The sequence below is a fragment of the Aquarana catesbeiana genome, linkage group LG11, assembly GCF_042186555.1.
Source record: "Aquarana catesbeiana isolate 2022-GZ linkage group LG11, ASM4218655v1, whole genome shotgun sequence".
Classification (NCBI taxonomy): Eukaryota; Metazoa; Chordata; class Amphibia; order Anura; family Ranidae; genus Aquarana; species Aquarana catesbeiana.
In genome coordinates this window covers 125,185,641-125,210,305 of record NC_133334.1, presented here as the reverse complement: position 1 = coordinate 125,210,305, position 24,665 = coordinate 125,185,641, and positions in this window count along the sequence as shown.

The following is a 24,665-nucleotide window of genomic DNA, read 5'->3' as shown; positions in this document are numbered from 1 at the left end:
ACAGTACCCCGGCACCTGCAACCTACCTGCATCTACAGCACCCCTGCATCCACAAACGTGCCTGCATCAACAGTCATAGTCTGCAGCACTACTACCGCTGCAAGCTGCTTCACCTGTTCACCTGCAATAGAAAACATCGCAAGCACTCCTACCTCACTGTGCTCTCGCGGGCCACTGTTGCAAACTCAATGGTCCTTGAACTGGGGCTGTATGAGAGGCCTTCCTCTGCTCATCAGGCTCTACCTGAAGGAACGTGACAGGTGCGCTGGACTACATGTCTTAACCTATCCACATGCATAGTTAACACCACAGTGTGCATGTGTCTGTGTGTATCAGCTTTGGGGTGCACACCCTAATGCAATAGGCTCCGCACACCTATGACTCCAACAGCAGCTAAATATCATGCTAAAGACTTATTAATGGTAAAAACTATGGACTAAACATATTCAATAAACATTGGCATAGCCAGTTGTAAACCGCACTGAAAATGCATGTGCCAGGGTGACAATGAAGGAGTGCAGTTTGGAGTCAGAGACGGAGCATTACCACTCCGCAACAGAAAATACCTGAATAGTATTCATGGAACATTAACCAGGTATTTTAATAAAAACTGTAAAATTTAAATATTGAACATTGCGCTGTCTCTACAGTATATGGGAACTGCAGTTGCATCTATATGAATAGTCTATGCTATTTTATGGTTAAAGTGATACTAAAGTCTCTCTTTTTTTTTTTTTTCTTAGTTAAAAATAACAAAAATTTCATATTTACCACCTCTGTGCAGTGGTTTTGCACAGAACAGCCCAGAGCCTCCTCTTCTTGGGTCTCTTGTCAGTGCTCCTGGCCCCTCCCTCCTGTTAAGTGCCCCCACAGCAAGCAGCCTGCTATGGGGGCACCTGAGCCGAGCTGCAGCTCCCTGTGTCCGTTAAGACACGAAGCTGCGGCTAGGTCTGCCCCCCCCTTCCCATTGGCTCACTGACTTTTATTGACAGCAATGAGAGCCAATGGCACTGCGCAGCTGTCTCAGCCAATGAGGAGCAAAATCCTGGACAGCTGAGTCTCTTGTGCAATATCGCTGGATTCAGATGGGTAAGGTAAGTATTAGGGGGGCTGGGGGAGGCTGCTGCACACAGAAGGCTTTTTATCTCACAGCATAGAATGCATTAAGATAAAAAACCTTCTGCCTTTACAATCACTTTAAAATGATTGTAAAGTCTCTCTCTTTTTTTTTTTAAACAAACATGTTATACTTACCTGCCCTGTGTAGTGGATTTGCACAGGGCAGCCTGGATCCTCCTCTTCTCAGGCAGCAAGCAGCTTGCTTGGGGACACACGAGTCAAGCTGCAGCTCCCTGTGTCCATTCAGACACAGATATTGGTTTAACCATGCCCCCTCTCTCTCCTGATTGGCTAATTGACTTTCGCTGAGGCACAGCAGCTGCGACATTGGCTCTGGCTGCTGTCATTCAATTAGGAGGGAGAGTCCCGGATAGCTAAGGGACTCGTAGACATCGCTGGACAACGAGGGAGCTCAGATAAGTATTAGGGGGGCTGCTGCACACAAAAGGTTTTTAATCTTAATAAATAGAATGCATTAAGATAAAGAATAGAAAAAAAAAACAAACTTCTGCCTTTAAAACCCCTTTAATTGTTTTTATTATGATGCCGCCTTGTGACCAATTTTTGTATTGCATGTTATTTTTTGTATTTACTTCCCCCTTATTATGAGGAAATATCCTTTTCTTCTGTGTAAGCTTCTGTAATCCTTTCCTTACAAGACACAAATTGGAATGCGGAAAGCCAATACTACTTTTCCTTTTTTGACCACCTAAGACACTTCTATATCGAGTCTACAGCATCCTATTGTATTGCCTCAGTGTTCTGCATGCACTAACATTTGTGGATTTAAGTGTTTGGTGAGTTCAGCTATCAGGTGAAGACTGAGAATAGTCACTATTACAAAAAATAGAGTCAGAATAAACACAGCTTTTGAAACTAAACATGTTTAAAGATTAAAGTATTTTTTTTATAATGGGTTTACATCTGCTTAAAGTGTCTACAGTATAAAAAAAATGTATTCAGTGTGTTATTCTCTCCATATGATCTAAGCCAGTAGTTGTAAATAGAACATGGGTAAACATACTTTGTAAACAATCCTGTTGTAATAATTTCCTTTGAATCCAGTGACACAATATCCCCATGCCTAAATACAATATCTGCCATTTCACAGACTGAAGAGAGCTGACAGCTAAAACTACAACACAAAGGGGGTTATTTGGGGGTTATTTACTAAAGGCAAATCCACTTTGCACTACCAGTGCACTGCAAGTGCACATGAAAGTGCACTTGGAAGTGCAGTTGCTGTAGATCTGAGGGGGACATGCAAGCAAAATAAAAAAACAGCATTTTAGTTTTCACATGATTGGATGATAAAATCAGCAGAGCTTCCCCTCATTTCAGGACTTTCTGCAAATCTACAGCGACCGCACTTCCAAGTGCACTTGCAGTGCATTTGTAGTGCAGAGTGGATTTGCCTTTAATAAATAAACCCCAAAGTCTTGACATTCTATATCTTAGGAGGTTCATAAGTGACATCACCTGTAAAACTCCTTCTGAAGGAGAGCTCAGATACAGCAATCACTGGAAAACTCCTCCTCCTTTTCTCTGAGTTAACGTCAGTCTGAGTGCTGACACTGTGGAGAACAGACATCTGCTGTAGCTCTGCTGCAGCGGCTTGTAAGCAACTCCGGCCATCCGGCCACCCATCCTTGGGATCCTGACTCATCCCCGACTCCCCCTGCAGTAGCACACCGGACCCCCTCCCCTCCATCCACCACCGACCCACATCCTCACGCCGCATTAGCCAGCAGGCCGGCAGCTCGGGGCTCTCTGCGGCTCCGACCGGCTCCCCCTGCAGCAGCTTCCGGGACCCCCCCTCCCCCTCCTCCGCTCTTGACTGTCCTCCATTTGGACCCCTCGCTCCGTCAGTTAGCCGGCCGGCCGCCAGGCCACTCTGCGGTCCGGCCCAGCCCCCCTTGCACTACTCATCGGGACCCCCCTCCCCCCTACCCTCACTTATCCTCTCCTGACGTCACCTTCAGCCAGCCGGCCGGCCGCACAGGATATTCCGTGGCTCTGGCCTAGCTCGGCTGCTAACCGGCAGCATTTCATTGCTTCCTCCCTCCACCGACCGGTCTGCCCGACTGGCGGGCCGCTCCCCCCCCTCCCTGCTTACCATCCTCACCGGATTCTCCCGCACACCTTCGTTGGACGTCCAGGAACACCGCAGGCCTGGCCGGCGGCCATCTTGGTACACCCACCGCCGTCCAGCCCGCGGCTCAGGCCTAGCCAGCGGCCATATTGGCACACCCAGTGCCGGCGGTGCAGCAACTGAGGACCCCCGGTGCAGCATCTGAGGCCACCAGCCCCAGCCGGGTCACCCCCCGGTTGGACCCACTATCCCTGGTCCCCCCTTCCAGCACCTCCTCCCTGGGACACCACCGCAGCCGCAGTCTAATTCACCTTAGTCTAGCTGCTAGATTTGGTGCGACAGACCATGGCTGCGGCTTAGTTCCTGCCAACCACTCATCCCCCCTCCCACTTTGTCCAACAGAGCCCGCGCCCCTCCACACCTGGAATCACCCCTCCCGCCACTACTGGACATCACCGCAAGGGCTCTGGTATCTCACCGGAGGCTACTCCAACTTTAATCATCCTAGACGCAGCCACCACACCACTTACCAGTAAGTAGTGTCAGATCCCCCCCCCCCGTCGTCCGCCGGACCATCCGTACAGGTAAGCCACTGGGGGTACTCTAACAGTTGATCCAGGGGCCTAGTCTGATCGCCCCTCGGGGGGTCAGGAAGGAATTTTTTCCTCTGCTGCACTATTGGCCCTCGCAGCTAGGGGTTTTTCGCCTTCCTCTGGATCAACGACAGGGGGGTAGGCAGCCGTACCTCCTCAAGTACCTCCGCACACACACTAGCCCATCGCCACACCACTCCAGAAGCAGTGGGTAGCCATCAGATCATCACCACATCAGTACCACCATCAGAACACCTTTCCTACTAGCAACACCACCCTCCTCATCATGTGCAACTTCAAATACACAGCAGACACCATCCACAGGCTAAGAAACACTGCCGCAACTTTACCGACCGCCACTCAAAAAAGACTAAAAAAAGAACAATTACTAAGGACCAACCCACAATCAACCAGGAAATGCAAGGAGACACCGATCCAACCGCAACAACTAGCATGCACCCTGATCAACACCAGATCTGCAGTCAAACACAGGCTCGAAATCCACGATTTCGTCATTGAAAACAGCATAGATTGCCTCTTCATTACAGAAAGCTGGCTAACATCCGATTGCAACACCATCCTAACTGAACTGGTGCCCGAGAACTACAGTATCCTAACCGGGCATAGAATCGGAAAAAAAGGAGGAGGCCTAGCAGTGATTTTCAAATCACATCTTGGGTTCACCAAACTAAACGTACAGAACCCAGTGCCTTTCATGGAAACACTCTCACTGCATCTTCAAACAACACCTCAAGACACCATTCACATACTACTATGCTACAGACCACCAGGACCAAAGACCAATCTCCTCACGCCACTCACTGAATTCTTCTCGATACACACCTTGAAAACCAAAAACCTGCTGGTACTTGGGGATTTTAACCTGTGGGCAAACTCTGCCCAAGACCCCATCGCAACCGCCTGCATCAACCAAATGGAAGAACTTGGCCTTCAACAACTGATAAATTCTCCCACGCATGGTTCAGGACACACTCTAGATCTCATCTTCAAACAGAATATGGACATCAACGTATTTGACAACACTCCACTACCATGGACGGACCACCATGCCATTAAATTTAAAATCACCACTAACACCATCCTCCAAAAACAGAAACACGCAACAGCAACACACTGGAATAGATCTCAGAAGAAACTTCACTCTGATCTCTTCAAAACTACATTATCAAGCAAAATTCTTTTGCTAAACTCAAACCTCTCAACAGAACAAACACTCAACTCCCTAAACAATGTATTACTACAAACAGCAGACTCCGTGGCGCCAAAACGTAGAACACTCATCCGCAAAAAAAACTCGAGTTGGTTTAATGGTACTCTCACCCTACTCAAGCAAGAACGTAGAAGAGCTGAAAGAGCATGGAGAAGAAATCCCACTAAGGAAAACCATGCTAACTACAAAGCACGCACTGTGAAATACCACAAGGCAATCTTCAAAGCCAAAAAAGAACATTTCTCAGACACCATCTCATCCGCCTTAAACCGTCCGCGGGAACTTTTCAAAATAGTTGCTCAGTCAATGAACCTGACCTGCTTAGAGCCCCCAGGAAACGATACTCAAGAATTCTGCAATGAGTTATCAGATTTCTTCATCAACAAAATCGACAACATTCGGAAATCAATCCATCAGAAAACAACAACCAACCTCACTCAACCAAAGCAAAAATAGGATATCGACACGAACATCACTCAACCACCGAATTTCTTTTTGTCCCCAATCACCATAGATACGACTAAAAACATCATCAGAAGCCTTCGAGACAGCACATCACTGAACTACATCATCCCCACTAAACTGCTTAAAGAATGTTCCGACATCTTGGCCCCTATCCTAACACAGCTCATAAATCAATCATTCAAAGAAGGGACTGTGCCAACCTCCCTCAAGCAAGGCATCATCAAACCCCTGCTAAAGAAAGCCAATCTCGACCCTAAGGACCCTAACTGCCGTAGACCAATAACTAGCTTCAACACCATCTCCAAGATTATGGAGAAAGCAGTAGTACAGCAGTTACAACACCACCTGGACACACACCACCTCCTGGACCCTCTGCAATCAGGCTTCTGCCCAGGCCATGGCACAGAAACAGCACTTCTCAAAATATGGGACGACACCCTTGAAGCAGCAGGCGATGGAGAACAGAGTCTCCTGGTACTGTTAGACCTCAGCGCAGCATTCGATACAGTGGACCACAATACTTTACTTGTCCGCCTCGCTGAAGTTGCAGGAGCTACAGGTTCTGCTCTAAAATGGTTTACATCCTTCTTAGAGAATCGCTCCCAGACAGTGAAACTAGGAACATTCACCTCGGAAACCCGGGCAGTCTCCTGTGGAGTCCCTCAAGGCTCACCCTTGTCACCAGTACTATTCAACCTATACATCCGCCCACTTCTCAATATCATCAGGAAAACCGATCTTTGCATCCATTCATACGCTGACGACACCCAACTCTACCTTCGCTTCAACGGACAAAAAGACCTTCATCAGCAATTACAGAAATGCCTCACCTTAATAGATGACTGGATGACCACTAGCTCCCTCAAACTCAACGGATCAAAAACAGAACTACTTCTCCTACAAGCTAACAAAAATTCCAAAATAAAGACTCCATGGACACCTCCCACCATCCTTGGACAGACCATCTCTCCAAGCACCAAAGCCAAGAGTCTCGGAGTCATTTTTGACTCAGGAATGACAATGGATACACAAATAGGATCAGTGGTGAGCGGATCCCACCATCTCCTCCGCCAGCTACGTAGACTCATCCCCTTCATCCCAGAAGAGGACAAAGCGGCAGTTGTGGGAACAATCATCAATTCCCGACTCGACTACGCAAATTCGCTCTACGTAGGACTACCCCAATATCAGCTTGCGCGCTTACAACTCATCCAAAACGCGGCGGCAAGACTGTTAATAGGAAAAAAACCCTGGGAATCCATCTCCCCCGCCCTAAAGAGCCTACACTGGCTAACCGTGAAGAATCGGATCACATTCAAGACCCTCTGCCTCACCCACAAATGCATACAAGGAAACGCCCCACTATATCTCCGCGAGAAAATAAAACACTACACACCGAATTGCAGTCTTCGATCAGCTAACCAAAACCTCCTTACCATTCCCAAATACCGCTACAAAGCAAAGGGAGAACGAAGATTCGCAGTCCAAGGACCTCGACTATGGAATGCTCTTCCAACCAACATCCGCATGGAAGCAAACCACCAGGCCTTCAGGAAAAAAATGAAAGACCTTCCTTTTCTGAGAAGCTGACAACAGAGAATGCATACAGCGCCTTGAGGCAATTCAGTTCGCATTTGCAGCGCTTTACAAATCATTCATTCATTCTTTCATTCAGCAGAAGCTAATACAAATGCATAAGCAATGAAGCAGAAAAAAGACATTCGGTAAAAAAAAAAAAAAAAAAGACACAATTGCAAATTAACTATATACATGTATTTTTGTTTTCTTTTAGGAATGACGAATACAATAAAAAATGTGTTTACCTTTGGTCACTCTTTTGATATAACTAGTCTCCTTTAGGCCCTTAAAATTAATAAATAACATTAAAAATGCCTTACACTGTTTAAATTCCATTCAATCCCAAGATGTTTCTTCCCTCTCCTTACTTAACTATTTTTTATACACTTTTTATTTAAATGTTATCTCTTATACATTCTTTATTTGGGACTGTCTCATGTCAACTTTACAAATGTGGTGAAACCTGGGCCCCATGACTCCCTTTCCTGTACCCCTCTTTTATGCCATCCTCCCAAGTTTCAACCTACAGTCCATAGAATAATGGCGACCATTGCAGGTTGTTGCAACTCTTGCAATCAGGCTCATCTACCACTACAACTAACACTACAGTCCTCTGACCACCACAGTATCTTCTTCCAACCTACTTATTTCAAGAAGTTAAATCTCCAAAGGATGTCTCCAACCCACACTGTTTCCCTCATATATTTCATTCTCTCTTCTTTGATCCAGCCAAATTTACCTCCTTATACCACTGTCTGGGAGAAAAAACTTCTCACTACTATCTCTCCTGCAGAATGGGAATGTTTTATTCTTACTCACAAACTCTCAGTGCCACAAAGATCCAAGAAAAAAGAGTTTAAATTCATTACTAGATGGTATTTGAAGCCCGGTGGTTCTCAAGCATATATTTCTATCATACCCTGACACATGTTGGTGATGTCATAAATCTAAAGGGAATATGAAACACATGTAGTAGGATTGATTTGATTCAGACTTTATGGAATAAAATCTTTGGCATTTATTGTAAGCTTTCCTCATGAATAGCCTTCCTCTCCATGATTCCAGTTTCAATTTCTATGGCCAAAAAAGCTATTCTTCAACATTTTCCCTGCTGCTTCTGCTAGAGCGGTAATCACCCGTTACTCGAAATTACCAACTATACATTTCTCTGCAGAATAAGTTCCAGAACTGGTCACTATCTGGGACCCTGGAGTGTTTGCTGTCATGGGAAACCAATAGATCAGTATCAGGATTCGTATGTGATGATGTACGACTGGACTAAAATAAGGAAGTTGATAACCAGTAGCCAATAGCTGCCCTAGCGTCGGTTTTCGTCCATCGGACTAGCATACAGACGAGCAGACTTTTTGATAGGAACTGGGCGGAGTTCCAACGTAAAGATTTGAAACATGTTCCAAATCTAAAGTCCATCAGATTTTTGACTGAAAAAGTCCGCTGCAGGTCTGATGAAGCCCACACATGGTGGAATTGTCCGCCGGACTCGGTCCGTCGGACCAGTCCGGTCGAAAAGTCCGCTCGTGTGTACGCGGCATTACAATCTGCCATTTTTGTATATCCCGGTACAAATGCATTTTTCACATTTCTCACTTATAATCCAGATACAAGATTTCTGTATTGCATGCACAATTTATACATGACATGTTATCCATATGCACTGTAAATCTACATGATATACTTCCTTGCTCTTTTTTATCTCTATCTCTACTCTAATAAAAAAGGGAACTAAATTCCATTCAAATATTTGCTTGACAAAATAACTGAGGAAAAATTGCCAAATTCTACTGTATATCTATACTTGGACAAACAGAAATAAAAAAAGGAACTTGTAAACCTAAACAGAAAATAATAATATAATATAAGGCATTTACAGTTTCAACCAAACATAAAAGTATGATCAGAAATGAAAATTCACATAAAAATACTTATGACAATAAAACTGTACAAATTAATAATATACATCTACATGGATCAAACCTTAAGTAATAAAATAATAAAACAATTTATTAATAGACGTATAAAATGTAAATTACCAGGTAGACAAAATTACAAAAGCTTTAAATGAATTGCATTCAGCAAAAATAATTAATTCATTTTACATTCTAAACATATCATATTTTTTCACTTGTCCCTAGGGTTGAATTTTTAATATAAAACTGAAAATATATTTTTCCTTGCTCTCTTTTTCTTCTTGCAAAATTGACAGGTATTTGTAACATAATGTATTTGGAATTCAATTCCTTTGGCAGTAAAGCTAGTGTTTTTGGCAGAAAGTATTTTTTTCCTCCTAATGTTATTATTTAGAGACGTGACTGCTGTTACAAAACACGCATTTACTGTTTCAGTAGAGATCCAAGCGACTCAGTCCTTTTATTAAAAAGACAGTGCTTTAGTAAACATGACATTTAAACAATATGTGGATTCTTGTGTTTTATATTCTGATTACGCAGTTTGTGCAATGTATCCCTTGGGGGAGGGGGGAGGCTTAAATAATGTACACCATAAGTCCTGCTTGTTATGAACAGATTGTACTGTATATCTAAAATCATTAAAATGAACATCTGGTCATTTGCTTCTTATTTATGACTGTATTTTTTATACTTCCTTCTGTTTTCATATCATATTTTGCTTTTGGGAAATGCCAGTTATTTCCTACGTCTAGCTAGAATTATAATGATAAATATTATTTTTTTTTAATGATGCTTAAAAATTGGCACAAACTTGTGTTTGGAGCTATATATAATAACTAAGTTACTTTATGAATATTTATCTAATATGTAATCTACTCTTTATCACTGTAATGTTCATTATTTTTTTTTATAATAACCACTTATCCATAACCACTTATTATGAAAACCTAAATCGATAATTTATATCATTTTATTAGTGATTTTGTCAACTGTGCCCTTGGTTCACACCTATGCATTTTTTAGTGCATCTTGCATTTGCAGAAACACACTACAGTCCATTTACCATGGTTTCCTATTGTTCTAGTTAACATCTGTGCATTTTGAGCCAGTGCATTTTTGGGAAAGGGTCATGGACTTTTTTCCCACAGCAGATGATCCACCAAATGCACCTAAAAACACAAGTATAAACTAAGACGAACCACCCTGTGGTGTCATCGGGTGGCCCCACCCCTTAGTTTCTTTAGTGGTGGGAGGCAGCGAAGCTGTCAGTCGGCGGGAGCTAAGCATCAATGCAGTTGTGGGTTTTTTTGTTTTACACTGGGGTTGGCGCCCAGTGTTCAGCGTGATTGATAACAGATTTACTTTTTTTTATACTTGGAACTTTTTTTGGTGAATGAGTAGGGGCACTCGCTCATCCCCCCACCCCTTTCCTGGCCTGCCAGGCTGTATGCTCGGATAAGGGTTTGCTATGGGGGGGACCCAATGCCATTTTTTAAAATAATTTGATGTGGGGGTTCCCCTTAAAATCTGTAGCAGACCTGAAGGGTCTGGTAAGGATTGGGGGGACCCGCATGCATTTTCAAAAACTTTTTTTTAATGCCTGGAATTCTTTTGTTTACATTCAGCTGCTAGCAGGGAAACCCAGTTGTTAAGGAAGTGGCAGCTGTTTGTTAAGGAGTCTTTCCTATTTAAAAAGAATGCATGACAAACGCTTGCATGTTCAAATATGCAAAACACATTGGAAAACCACAGTAACCACATAGATATGAACCTAGCCTAAAAGACATGACTTTTGGTACATTGGTACATGAACTGTTGTTTTAAATACCTGAGCTAGATTAAAGTTCTTGTCCTGGGAGCTGCCATGTGTAATTATTTACTACAGATTTCAGTGGAGAGCCCCTCTCTCTGTAGATCTTGAAGGACAAAAGACCTCCATGGAAGTCTGTAATACAGAAATGTACATGTGCGCTATAGAGTCTTCCAGGAGAGAGAAACCCTTCCTGGAATAAGCAGCAACATCAGATCCTGGTTATTTAGCTGATCAGTGGTACGTTTTCTAGGGGTAATGAGAGGAAACTTATCCTTTAGGGTAAAAAATAGTCATTAAAAATCCAAGTCTAGTGATAAAGGAAACTACCACTTAACTGCTATCGCTATCCAGGAAAAACAGAAACAGTCTAAAAGAAACTATGCTTACACCAACCTATTAATTGCTTACAAACAGGATGCTCAACGAATGTATTATGTACCCACAATAATCACAAAAAGAGCAAAGGCTACAATGTGTATACGCAAAATTCAATTGATTGCATTGCCCTAAGGTGGCAATCAAACACCTTTTGGTATAAATGTGCCACATCCTACATAATCTGTAAATGCTGAAATTGGAAATAATGGACTTTGTAGGCAGGTATAAAAATAACAAATTTTAATAGTTCACAAAAAAATCATACATATACAACACATTGATTTATAAAAAGATATGGGACACAGTGTTTTTTCCTGGAGGATATATTGAATCATATACTTATACGTATATGATTCAGTATATCCTCCAGGAAAAAAAACTGTGTCCCATATCTTTTTATAAATCAATATGTATACATGTATGAATTTTATGTGAACTATTACAATTTGTTACTTTTATACGTGACTACAAAGTCCATAATTCCCAATTTCAGCATTTACAATGTGTATACAGTATGCTGAATTTATAAATAAGTGTTTGTTAAGCCATGCCATGCCCAAAATAAATATGTGAAATTTTTTTCCAGTGTTTTTTTGTTCTAACAACTGTTAACATTGTAAATGTGCATACAATGTAGGAACAAAATTAAAAACTATACACAGATGGATATCGTACTGTTCACAAGCACTAACCAGCACATGATATTGTATTGTAGCAGGGGCAGTACCCTGCCAGGGCCCAAGTCTAGTGAACAGCCAGTACACTAATTGGTCAGCTGTGTTCTGGGCTTTAAGTAATGACCAGACCAAGGCTCTAGGCTCCCAGTTGGAGACGACTCCACCCTGCAGACAGGAGGTCTGGGCGTGGGAGTCAGTGTAGCCTAGTGTTCACCTAGCAGAGAGAGGTGGGAGCCAGGTGGGAGTCAGTGTAGCACGAGGTTAGTTGCTGTACGCACGGAGGTGCTGAGCCTGTGGGAGGGAGGGGAGACAGACCAAGGCCCTAAAGCGTAAGGCCTGAGCAGGAGAGCTGCATTAATAAGCCAGGAGGGCTGAATATCATTAATTGCAGGACTGAAATGCTGAATACCCCTGTGAGGGAATCTACTGTGTTTGTTTTGAACTTTCTTTTAAATAAAAGTGGGCAAAACCAGTCCAGAAATGGAGAAATGCAAGTGGTGGTGTCCTTAAAGCTCTACACTTGAAGTGAACCCCTTCAGTTGGTGGAGGAGTGCTTTTGGCACAATCCGAGATCCCCACAATCAAGTAAGTTCATCTGTGATATGAACTGTGTGTGTTAGGGCATGGGACTGCACAATCTGTGAGTACAGAAGTTAGAAATTTTGACAGTTGTGGAGGCAACATGGACTCTCGTGGTACGGTATAAACTTACAACAGTCAATTTACAAAAATATATAAATTTATTATACACAAATAAACACATCATAAAACACCTTCATTAGTAGGTGAATTACATTAGATGCTACTAATCATGGAGCATCCACTTGTCTGACACAATTTGGAAGAACTTAGATATATATAATAATGATCCCGCGCTGAGACACACAGAGATTTGTTCTTCCAGTTACACACTCTATATCAGGGATATGCAATTAGCAGACCTCCAGCTGTTGCAAAACTACAAGTCCTATCATGCCTCTGCCTCTGGGTGTCATGCTTGTGGCTGTCAGTGTCTTGCTATGCCTCATGGGACTTGTAGTTCTGCAACAGCTGGAGGTCCGCTAATTGCATATCCCCTTTCTTCAGGAATATTAGGTCAGAAAATGATCTACAAGAAAAGCATATAAATCAAATATACAGTGTTAGAATCAAAAACACATAATTAATAACCAACCTTCATGGTATACTGTCATGCATCTTAAATTAGTAGACATAGAGTCTAATATGCCCCTCAGTATATCTCTCATATTGTTTATAGCGCAAAAAATAAACATTTGAAAAGAAAAAAATTTTTACTTACCCGAAACGCTTGTTCCTAGGCAGTCTTCCTAATCTGTCACCTCTTTATCTGCGGAGCTGTTGCTTCTCTTCATCCCTCACGTGGTGTTCTGGGAAATTGGGTACGCTGTCTTCTGGGACCTGTGTGTGTCCCAGAAGACAGCCGCCCAATCACAAAGCGTTGCGCGACTCGCGCATGCGCAGTAGGAAACGCGCAGTGACACTACAAGGCTCCACTGCCTGTTTCCCTTAGATAGAATGGTGGTGCCAGCACCCAATCCGTTGGACGGATCGACCTCTGGTGGCCGTCGTCGCGAGTTCCCTGGACAGGTAAGTGTCCTTATTAAGAGTCAGCAGCTACAGTGTTTGTAGCTGCTGACTTTTAAACATTTTTTTTCAGCTGGAACACTGCTTTAACTATAGCATAGACTGATAGGAAAAACATATAGGCTAAGGCAGGCAATACAGTATTCATTTATTTATTTAAATCCTCCTTGCTGATTCATTGTATTCTGACAGCGAGAAGCCCTCCCCGCTATCAGAATACAATGATCAGAGACGGAAGCGCTGGCCGATTGGGGAAAAAAAACGACATCCAGTTGTATAGAAGTTGGTTGATAGATCGACTTCTGTACAATTGACGTGTGCATGCATAAAAAAAAAATTGCCTGGCATTTGCTAAATTTCGATCCATGCATGATCGGCTTTGGCTAGATGGATTGAATTACTAAAACTAGAGTGTGCCAAATCTGGTGCAGCTCTGCATAGAAACCAATCATCTTTCAGGTTTTTTTTTGTCAAAGCTTATTCGAACAAGCTCAAGTTTGAAGCTGATTGGCTACCATGCACAGTTGAACCTGATTTTGCACTCTAGTTTTAGTAAATCAACCGCATTGTGACTTGAAAGTTTATTTTAATTATCCAGCTGGCTAAAATCGACGTTTCACTTGCTTACCACATTTTTGTATATAAATACTGCCTGTAAAAGCACAAGCTATCATATTAACCCACAGAGGTTTCTTAGGAATTACCTTATAAATCCTTGGCTCTTAAGCATAAAACTGTAGAATGATTTCTAAAGAGAATGTTCTTCTAAAACAAAACAAAATAATTTTCTAATGACCACTTTATTTCTCAGTGTCACTCAATATTTATATGCAGACTTTGTTCTGAGTGAGGTAAGTAAGGATTTAGTAGATTGTCAAATCAAGGGAAAAATAATGGTCTGTAAAAAGCTGACCTTTAAGTGTTTTTATTGTATCAAGCACCACAAAAAAATAAGCCACAGCATAATTCAAAGATCTCATTTGTTCCAGCTAGTTTTAAAAGTTGTTCTATTGGCAAATTGTCAATTTATTTGATGAGGTTATTTACGGTATGTTTTCTAATGATACATGGATATTAGTGGAAATCTCTGAATATGGGGAGTATTTCTACTTCTACATGTTTAAAAGTAGTCATTATACAATGTGCCTTAATTATTTTGAAATATGTATCCTTTTCAGCTGACATGGTTTGCTATATCATTATTTGTGTACATTGCAAAAAGAATACAAACATTTTTTATCTGTTGATCAGTATAGTCCATTACTAGAAATCGCTTTCAGATATACTGAAATGGGGGTAATTTTAAGAGTTTACCTTCCTTTACCATTATTATTACCTCTCTATATTTGGGATGAAGAGGGTGATTTAAAATTGATTTTGCTGTAAAATTACAGTTTTCTTCATCTGAAAATTGTTGTCAAAGCAAAAACTTTAATTCCACTCATTGAGCTGTGTTCATTTTGATGTTCTACTTTTCCACTGTCTGTTTACATTTTTGTGGACAAAAAAAAAAAATGATGCAAATTTGGTACTATATTTATGGCATAAGAACAGGTCCAGGGTTATTAAAAGGAGCTATTTAAAAAGTCAATAGCACTCTTAAAAAGCACCAAAAGCCACCTTAAACGCTTCCAACCGGCCAATGTAGATAAATGGACTGGACACAGCAGCTTTTGGACACAGGAGAGTTCAGTGATCAGTACTGGGCCACTGTGATTGGCCCAGGTACTATGTGATCACAAGTCAACAACCATCATGACATCCATTCATGATACCATTGTTTTTTATTTTGATCTCTGTGCATTTTGATAGTGAACACATACACATGGTCAATCACAGTGGCCCCTTACCATGTGATAGCTGTAGCCACTCACAGCAATTGCAATAGTAAACAAGAATCATGAATGAAAGCCATTTGTGACAGTTAAAATGATTGCTTTTACAGTGATCATCACTGTAACATGCCATCATAACATAAAGACAAAAAAAAAAACCTCACCGCCTCTCCAGAGTAATGCTGTGTCACTATGGTGACACTGCACTACTCTGGTGACAGGAGGTATTGTAAAATGCAAATGTAATGTAAAAAAATAAAAATTGTAAAAAAATATAAACATGAAAAGATATAATATATATATATATATATATATATATATATATATATATATATATATATATATATATATATATATATATATATATTTATTATATCTTTGCTACCTGCCGGAGCAGGTAGGACTGATTAATTGTGGTCTTTCTTTTTGTCCTAAAAGTAATTTAGACACATTTCAACTAGATCAAGGTTTGTACAGACTGTTCCGTAATATCAGTTGGAAAGCACACTTTATTCATAAACTGTTTTTATGGGGATTCAGTGGGTAACTCATTGGACTGTAAATCATTGGGTTTGAAAGTAAAATCCATGCAGGCCTGTTCATTGATGCTGCCTTTGTATCGAAGCACTTGATTCCGCTGCAGCTGCGTGACACTCCACTTGCCATTGAGGCTCTTGACGGGAGACCTCTACAGCCTGCCCATGTGACTCATGAGGCGGTTCCATTGTCCATGGCTGTAGGGGCTCTTTACCATGAAATAATCCAATTCCAAATTATTTCTTCACCTAAGTTTCCACTGGTTATTGGTTATCTTTGGTTACAGAGGCACAACCCCTATTTTGATTGGCTCCATGCTGAGGTTCTCTCCTGGTCACTAAATGCAGTGAGACATGCTTCCAGAAGGTATCCAAGGTCCTGTGCACCTCTTCACTCTCTTCCCTACCAGAGGACTACCACGATTTTAGCGATGCCTTTGACAAAGGTCAAGCCAGTAGTTTGCCTCCACACCGGCCGTATGATTGCGCAATTGACCTTTAACCTGGTGCTATACCCCTTTGTGGCCGGGTTTACCCTTTGTCTGCCTTGGAGGATAAGGCCATGGAGGAGTATGTTGCAGATGCACTTTCTTTCATCTGCAAATCCTCATCTCCTGCTGGTGCTGGTTTCTTCTTTGTGAAGAAGAAGAGGGGTGAACTGAGACCTTGTATTGATTATAAGGGTCTCAATCGTTTCATGAATAAGAATGCCTATCCGATTCCATTGATTACAGAGTTATTTGACCGCCTCAAGGGAGTAATGGTTTTCACAAAGCTTGATTTGAGAGGGGCATACAATCTCGTGAGGATTAAGGAGGGCGACGAGTGGAAAACTGCGTTTAATATCAGAACAGGCCATTATAAGTACCTTGTAATGCCTTTTGGCCTTTGTAATGCCCCGGCAGTTTTCCAGGAATTTATTAACGAAGTCCTCCAAGATTTGTTGCAGTTATGTGTGGTGGTTTATCTCAATGATATTCTCATATTTTCCAAGTCCCTGGAGAGCCACCACACAGATGTCTGTTGTGTGCTTCACTTTTACTGGTCAGTAAAAATGAGAACCGGCACAGTGGTACCTTTGAGACAATGGGGGTTATTTACGAAAGGCAAATCCACTTTGCACTGCAAGTGCATTTGGAAGTGCAGTCGATCTAAATCTAAGGGGTAGATCTGAAATGAGGGGAAGCTCTGCTGATTTTATCATCCAATCATGTGCAAGCTAAAAAGCTGTTTTTTATTTTCCTTGCATGCCCCCCTCGGATCTACAGCGACTGAACTTCCAAGTGCACTTGCAGTGCAAAGTGGAGTTTCCTTTAGTAAATAACCCCCTATGTCTCCATTCTTTCAGGGCTAAAATGATCGCCAACAGCTCTATGTCATCAATCTCGTAATTGCACTCTGCAGGTGACAATTTCTTGGAAAAGTAGTCACAAGGATGCATAGCACTCTCAGAGGTAGGACGTTGAGACAAAAGGGCGCCAACACCAGTCTCAGAAACATCAACCTCAAGGATAAAAGGTAAGGTAGGATCAGGATGTGCCAACACAGGAGCAAAAACAAAGGCAGCCTTATGACTCTCAAAGACCGTAATGGACTCTGGAGACCAACTCTGTGGGTTACTGTCCTTCTGGTCATATCAGTCAGGGGCTTGACCAGAGACGGGAATTTACTAATAAACTTCCGATAATAGTTGGCAAAGCCCAGGAAACGCTGCAGAGGATGTAAACCCATGGGTCGGGGCCACTGTAGGACTACTGAAAGTTTCTCTGGGTCCATCGAAAAACCAGCAGTGGAAATGACATAAATCTCCAATTTACAAAAGAGATTGTTCTCATTCTTACTGACCATAAGAATCTCACATTCTTGTCTGAGGCTAAATGCCTCTCTGCCAGAAGGGCGCGATGGGCTCTTTTCTTGTCAAGTTCAAATTACATTGTCTTATTCTTACCCAATACTAAGAATGTAAGGGCTGACACCTTGTCACGACTATTTTCCTCCACTTCCTAGTCGGTTCCAGTTCCTGTGATTCCTCCTGATTGTATTCTGGCTATGGTTTGCACCAGTCTCACTTCTCCTTTGGGTGACAAAGTTCTTGCTGCTCAGGTTCATGCTCCTCCTGAGAAACCTTGTGACCGCTGCTATGTCCCAGAGAGTCTCTGTACTGCCGTGCTCCAGACTTACCATTCTCCCAAGACAACTGGCCACCCTGTGAAGAATCAGCTCGTTTGGTTCATTTCCCAACAATTCTGGTGGCCTAGTCTACGTGCTGATGTAACTCCTTTCGTAGCTGCGTGTTACATGTGTGCTCAGAGTAAGACTCCACAACACCTTCCAGTGGGCCTCCTACAAGCCATACCCAATGGAGAGAGGCCCTGGACCCACCTGTCTATGGATTTCATTATGGAATTCTCCAACTCCCAAGGCAACACTGTTATCCATATGGTGGTTGACCGGTTCTCAAAGATGTGTCATTGTATTCTACTTAAGAAGTTGTCCACTTCTAAGGAACTGGCTTCCATTTTTGCTCAGGAGATCTTTCGCTTACATGGGCTACCCAAGGTGATCGTCTCAGACAGGTGTAGTCAGTTTGTGTCCTGGTTCTGGCGAGCCTTTTGTGCACAGTTGAGTATTCAGCTTGCTTACTCCTCTGCGTATCACCCGCAGTCTAATTGGGGTGCAGAACGAGCCAATCAGTCCTTGGAGCAATTCCTACGTTGCTATGTTTCTGACCATCATAACTGGTCAGACCTATTACAGAGTTTACTCACAACAGTGCCTTGAATTCTGCTTCCCGATTGTCCCCGTTTATGGCGAATTAGTTTTCAACCTTCCATGTTGCCTGACTCATTTGTTCTGCAGAGTATTCCTGCATTAGAGGAGCATCTCCGTGGTCTTCTTTCCACTTGGGCACAAGTCCAGGAGGCTTTGCGTCATGCTAATGATAGGTACAGACTCCATGCTGACCCCAGACGCCTGCCTGCGCCTTCCTACCAGGTTGGGGACAGGGTCTGACTGTCATCTCGCAACCTTTGACTTCATGTTCCCTCACTGAAGTTTGCACCTCGGTTTATTGGGCCTTCCCGTATTCTTCACTGGATTAACTAGTGGCTTACGCATTGGACCTTCATTCTAATATGCGTATCTCAAATGTATTTCATGTCTCCTTATTAAAAAGTTTGGTCTGCAACCGCTTTACCACCTCGGTGCCACATCCTCCCCCTGTACAGGTCGAGAACCATGAGGAGTATGAAGTACAGTCCATTGTTGACTCCCGTAGGTTCCATGGGCGCCTACAGTACCTTGTGCATTGGAAAGGGTACCATCCAGAGGAACGCTCTTGGGTCTCATCCTCGGATATACATGCCCCTGTCCTTCTCTGTGATTTCCACGTAAGTCCAATTCTCCCCTTCTCTTCCGGTCAAAGGCTCTTTTGCTGTCTGCCTGGGCCTTGGACACCGCCTCCTGCAGTCCCGGTTATTGCAGCTGAGGAAATCCACTGTATCCTGGACTGCTGGAACTGGAGACTCTGGAAGAAGATCAGGTAGAAATGATAAATGGAAGCCATAATTGGCAAAAAAGGGGGACTGTCCTGTGGCTGAATGACTAGCATTATTATAGGCGAACTCCACTAGGGGCAGCAGGGACACCCGATCGTCCTGTACAAAGGACGTAAAACATCTAATGTACTGTTCTAGAGTCTGGTTCGTCCTCTCTATTTGCCCATTGGTCTGGGTCTGATAGGCTGATGACAGGGCTAGTTCAATCTTCAGAATTTCACACGAGGCCTGCCAGAAATATGAGGTGAACTGCACCCCCCGTCTGACACTATGTTCGCAGGAACTCCATGCAGTCTAACAATTTCCTTAATGAATGCACAGGCAGTCTCCATAGCGGATGGGGTCCCCTTTAAGGGTAGGAAATGGACCATCTTAGATAGTCGGTCTGCGACCACAAAAATAGCTGTACATCCTTCAGAACATGGAAGCTCGACTATAAAGTCCATGGTGATCATCTTCCAAGGTCTATCAGGTGCAGGTAGGGGTTTTAGTAGCCCCCAAGCCTGGTTTCTTGTAGTCTTGTTCGGGATGCAGACAGGGCATGAACTGACATATTTCTTGCAGAATTCTCCTAGGCCAGGCCACCAAAATGTGCGTTGCACAAGTTCCAGGGTCTTGCGGACCCCAAAGTGTTCTGCCAGTGGGTGATCATGGAGAATTGTTAGTACCTTGACTCGAATGACCTCTGGAACAAAGATTTGACTCCCTCTCCAAAAAAGACCATCCAGGGGGTTTTGAAGAGTCTGTGGATGCTTCCTTGATCTGGGAGAGAAGATCTGTCTGTAAAAGCAGAAAGTTGCCTGCGGGTAGAATAGTTTCCGGAACAGATAAATCCTTGGCACTGTCATACATGCGCGAAAGCGCGTCTGGTTTCACATTTTTTGATCCTGGCCGGTAGGTGATATGGAAGCAAAAACGTGAGAAAAATAAGGCCCAAAAGGCTTGCTGAGGTTTCAGCCGCTTGGCAGATCTTAAATATTCTAGGTTTTTGTGGTCGGTGTAAATAAATACTGGGTGAGCCGCACCCTCAAGCAGATATCTCCATTCTTCCAATGCAGTTTTAATGGCAAGTAACTCCCGATCACCAACATCATAGTTTCTCTCCACAGGAGAGAGTTTCCGAGAGAAGAACCCCACAGGATGCATCAAGTCCTTACTGCCTTGCCATTGTGACACAACTGCTCCTACAACTATTTCAGAGGCATCAACTTCCAGGATGTACAGTAGTGATGGATCAGGGTGGCTGAGGATGGGGGCTGAGGTGAAAAGTCCCTTGAGTCTCTCGAAAGTGTTTTGAGCCTCCGGACCCCAGTGAAAGCGTGAGTTTTGTTTGGTCAGTTGTGTGATGGGAGAGATTATGGCGGAAAATCCTTTAATAAATTTCCTGTAAAAATTTGCAAAGCCTACAAAGCGTTGTACCCCCTTCTTATCCAAGGGTATAGGCCAGTCAAGTATAGCAGACACTTTTTTGGGATCCATCTAGATGCCTGTTGGAGAGATTACCAGCCCCAGAAACTGGATGTTTTGCTGTTAGAATTCACATTTTTCTGCCTTCGGATACAAATTAAAATATCATCTAGGTAGACAATTACAAAAATGTCCAGAAAGTACCTAAATACGTCATTGATGAGGTACTGGAAGGTAACAGGGGCATTGCAGAGGCCGAAGGGCATGACCAGATACTCGTAGTGGCCAAATCGAGTCCAGAAGGCTGTCTTCCACTCATCCCCGGCCCGAATATGGACCAAGTTGTAGGCCCCCCTTAAGTCCAACTTTGTAAAAATAACGGCAGATCTTAGTTTCTGTAGCTGATACACAAGTTCCGCGCTCCTGAACTCAATGTGTCACCACTGCGCTCATGAAAAAAATGTATAATAATAATAACCCCTAAAAGCTGCCAACTTAAATACAAATACATAAATCAATAAAGTGTTTTATAGAAAAAACAGTGGCACTGCATATATAAATCCGTGATGAAACTTCAAAATAATACTTCAAAATAATAAGTAAAACAATACATAAATGAATTATCTAATAAAAAATATATATGATAAAAAATCTCCACGTGTGAAAGTGTCCAGAAATGAATCATGTACAAAATCCATGCATAGTGATGAAGTCCATATGCAAAGTATAAAAATCTTCTCAAATAATATATATAAATATCTTCCACCACACCAAATGTGATTGTGTTCCACTCCCTGTTGAAATCACACTCACCAGAAGAATATGCCTTGCATTCTCATGCTCGGCAGACAAGCTATTAAAAACCACCAGGGTTTAATCAGACCTCTGCTCTCAGCAGCATTTAATAAGGGAGGAAATCCCCACCAAGTTAGGTTTTACACCCTGTGTGATTTGAAGCTTGGAGAAGGATATGCTGCGAGGCTTGGTCTGGCTCATCCATCCATTTGGCATCTCTTGCTGTTTGAGCCCAAATTACATTTTTCGGGCAACCTAAGTTGGTGGGGATTTCCTCCCTTATTGAATGCTGCTGAGAGCCGAGGTCTGATTAAACCCTGGTGGTTTTTAACAGCTTGTCTGCCGAGCATGAGAATGCAAGGCATATTCTTCTGGTGAGTGCAATTTCAACAGGGAGTGGAACACAATCACATTTGGTGTGGTGGAAGATATTTATATATAATATTTGAGAAGATTTTTATACTTCGCATATGGACTTCATCACTATGCATGGATTTTGTATTTGATTAATTTCTGGACACTTTCACACATGGAGATTTTTTATCATATACTGTATTTTTTTTATTAGATAATATATTTATGTATTGTTTTACTTATTATTTTGAAGTATTATTTTGAAGTTTCATCACGGATTTATATATGCATCGCCACTGTTTTTTCTATAAAATACTTTATAGATCTTAGTTTCTGGAAGAGTTCTGGCATTAGGGGCAAAGGATAGCGGTTTTGAACCGTGATTTTATTTAGTTCACGATAGTCCACACATGGTCGAAGAGTGTGATCCTTCTTGGCGACAAAGAATATTCCAGTGCCTGCTGGAGAGGTAGAATGGCGGATAAACCCCTTGTCCAAGTTCTCATTAATGTAGATCTTCAATGCCTCTTGCTCCCTTTCTGACAAAGGAAAGATACGCTCAAAAGGGATCTCGGACCCTGGGAGAAGTTCGATTGGACAGTCATAGGGGCAGTGAGGCGGAATAAAGTCTGCTCCCTGCCTACTGAAGACATCGAGGAATTTGTGGTATGGCTCAGGCACAGACTGGCATAGGTTCTGATCAACATCCAGACATAGTAAGGTAGAAGACGGGTCGGGGGGTTCAGGTAGGAAATGCTCTTGGCAGTAGGAGGACTGGAACCCTTACCTCTCCAGTGGCCCAGTTAATGTGGGGGTTGTGTACCTGGAGCCAGGGTATGCCCAGTAGGGATGAGCTGAACACCCCCCTGTTCGGTTTGCACCAGAACATGCGAACAGGCAAAAAATTTGTTCGAACACGCGAACACCGTTAAAGTCTATGGGACACGAACATGAAAAATCAAAAGTGCTAATTTTAAAGGCTTACATGGTTATTGTCATAAAAAGTGTTTGGGGACCTGAGTCCTGCCCCAGGGGACATGGATCAATGCAAAAAAAAGTTTTAAAAAAGGCCGTTTTTTCAGGAGCAGTGATTTTAATAATGCTTAAAGTGAAACAATAAAAGTGTAATATCCCTTTAAATTTCATACCTGGGGGGTGTTTATAGTATGCCTGTAAAGGAACGCATGTTTCCCGTGTTTAGAACAGTCTGACAGCAAAATGGCATTTCAAAGGAAAAAAAGTCATTTAAAACTACTCGTGGCTATTAATGCATTGCCGGTCCGACAATACACATAGAAGTTCATTGATAAAAACGGCATGGGAATTCCCCACAGGGGAACCCCAAACCGAAATTTAAAAAAAAAATGACGTGGGGGTCCCACTAAATTCCATTCCAGGCCCTTCAGGTCTGGTATGGATATTAAGGGGAACTCCGGCCAAAATTTAAAAAAAAAATCACGTGGTGGGTCCCCCTAAATTCCATACCAGGCCCTTCAGGTCTGGTATGGATATTAAGGGGAACTCCGGCTAAAATTAAAAAAAAAAACGGCGTGGGGTACCCCCAAAAATCCATACCAGACCCTTATCTGAGCATGCAACCTGGCAGGACGCAGGAAAAGAGGGGGGACAAGAGAGCGCCCCCCCTCCTGAACCATATCAGGCCACATGCCCTCAACATTGGGAGGGTGCTTTGGTGTAGCCCCCCAAAACACCTTGTCCCCATGTTGATGAGGACAAGGGCCTCATCCCCACAACCCTGGCCGGTGGTTGTGGGGGTCTGCAGGCGGGGGGCTTATTGGAATCTGGAAGCCCCCTTTAACAAGGGGAACCCCAGATCCCGGCCCTCCCCCCTGTGTGAAATGGTAAGGGGATACAAAAGTACCCCTACCATTTCACTAAAAAACTGTCAAAAATGTTAAAAATGACAAGAGACAGTTTTTGACAATTCCTTTATTTAAATGCTTCTTCTTTCTTCTAGCTTCTATCTGCCTTCATCGTCTTCTTCTTCTGGTTCTTCTGGTTCTTCCTCCGGTGTTCTCGTCCAGCATCTCCTTCGCGGGTCTTCTTCCCTTCTTCTCCTCGGGCCGCTCCGCATCCATGGCATGGAGGGAGGCTCCCGCTCTTCTCTTCATCTTCTTTTCTTCATCTTCTTCTCTTCATCTTCTTTTCGGGCCGCTCCGCATCCATGCTGGCATGGAGGGAGGCTCCCGCTGTGCGATGCTTCTCCTCCTCTGACGGTTCTTAAATAACGGGGGGTGGGGCCACCCAGTGACCCCGCCCCCCTCTGACGCAAGGGGACATGACGGGTGTGGCATTCCCCGTGACGTGGGGAATGCAGAAGCCATATTACTGGAAACTGGAAAATTACTGGATTCTGAACCTGTCCTTCTAGCTTGACATAGCCATCCTGTAGAGATTTCACAGCTTGTGTGAGGGCCGCAAGATGCGTGCACATCTCCTTCATAGCAGAGGTTTCTCCTGCAGGCTCAGTCATGCTGTTTCATATTGTTAGGTACCTGGTAGTAGAGCCTGACTGGTAGGAGAAGACCTCTCTTACAACTCTGGTTCAAGAGCCACTGGAGTGGGAACAGTCCCGGGGCATGCTGGGACTGTGACATCATAAGGGGTGGGGTCACCGGGTGACATCACCGGGGAACCACACACCATGCCTATATAAGTCGCTGCGCACTGTGCACACAGCA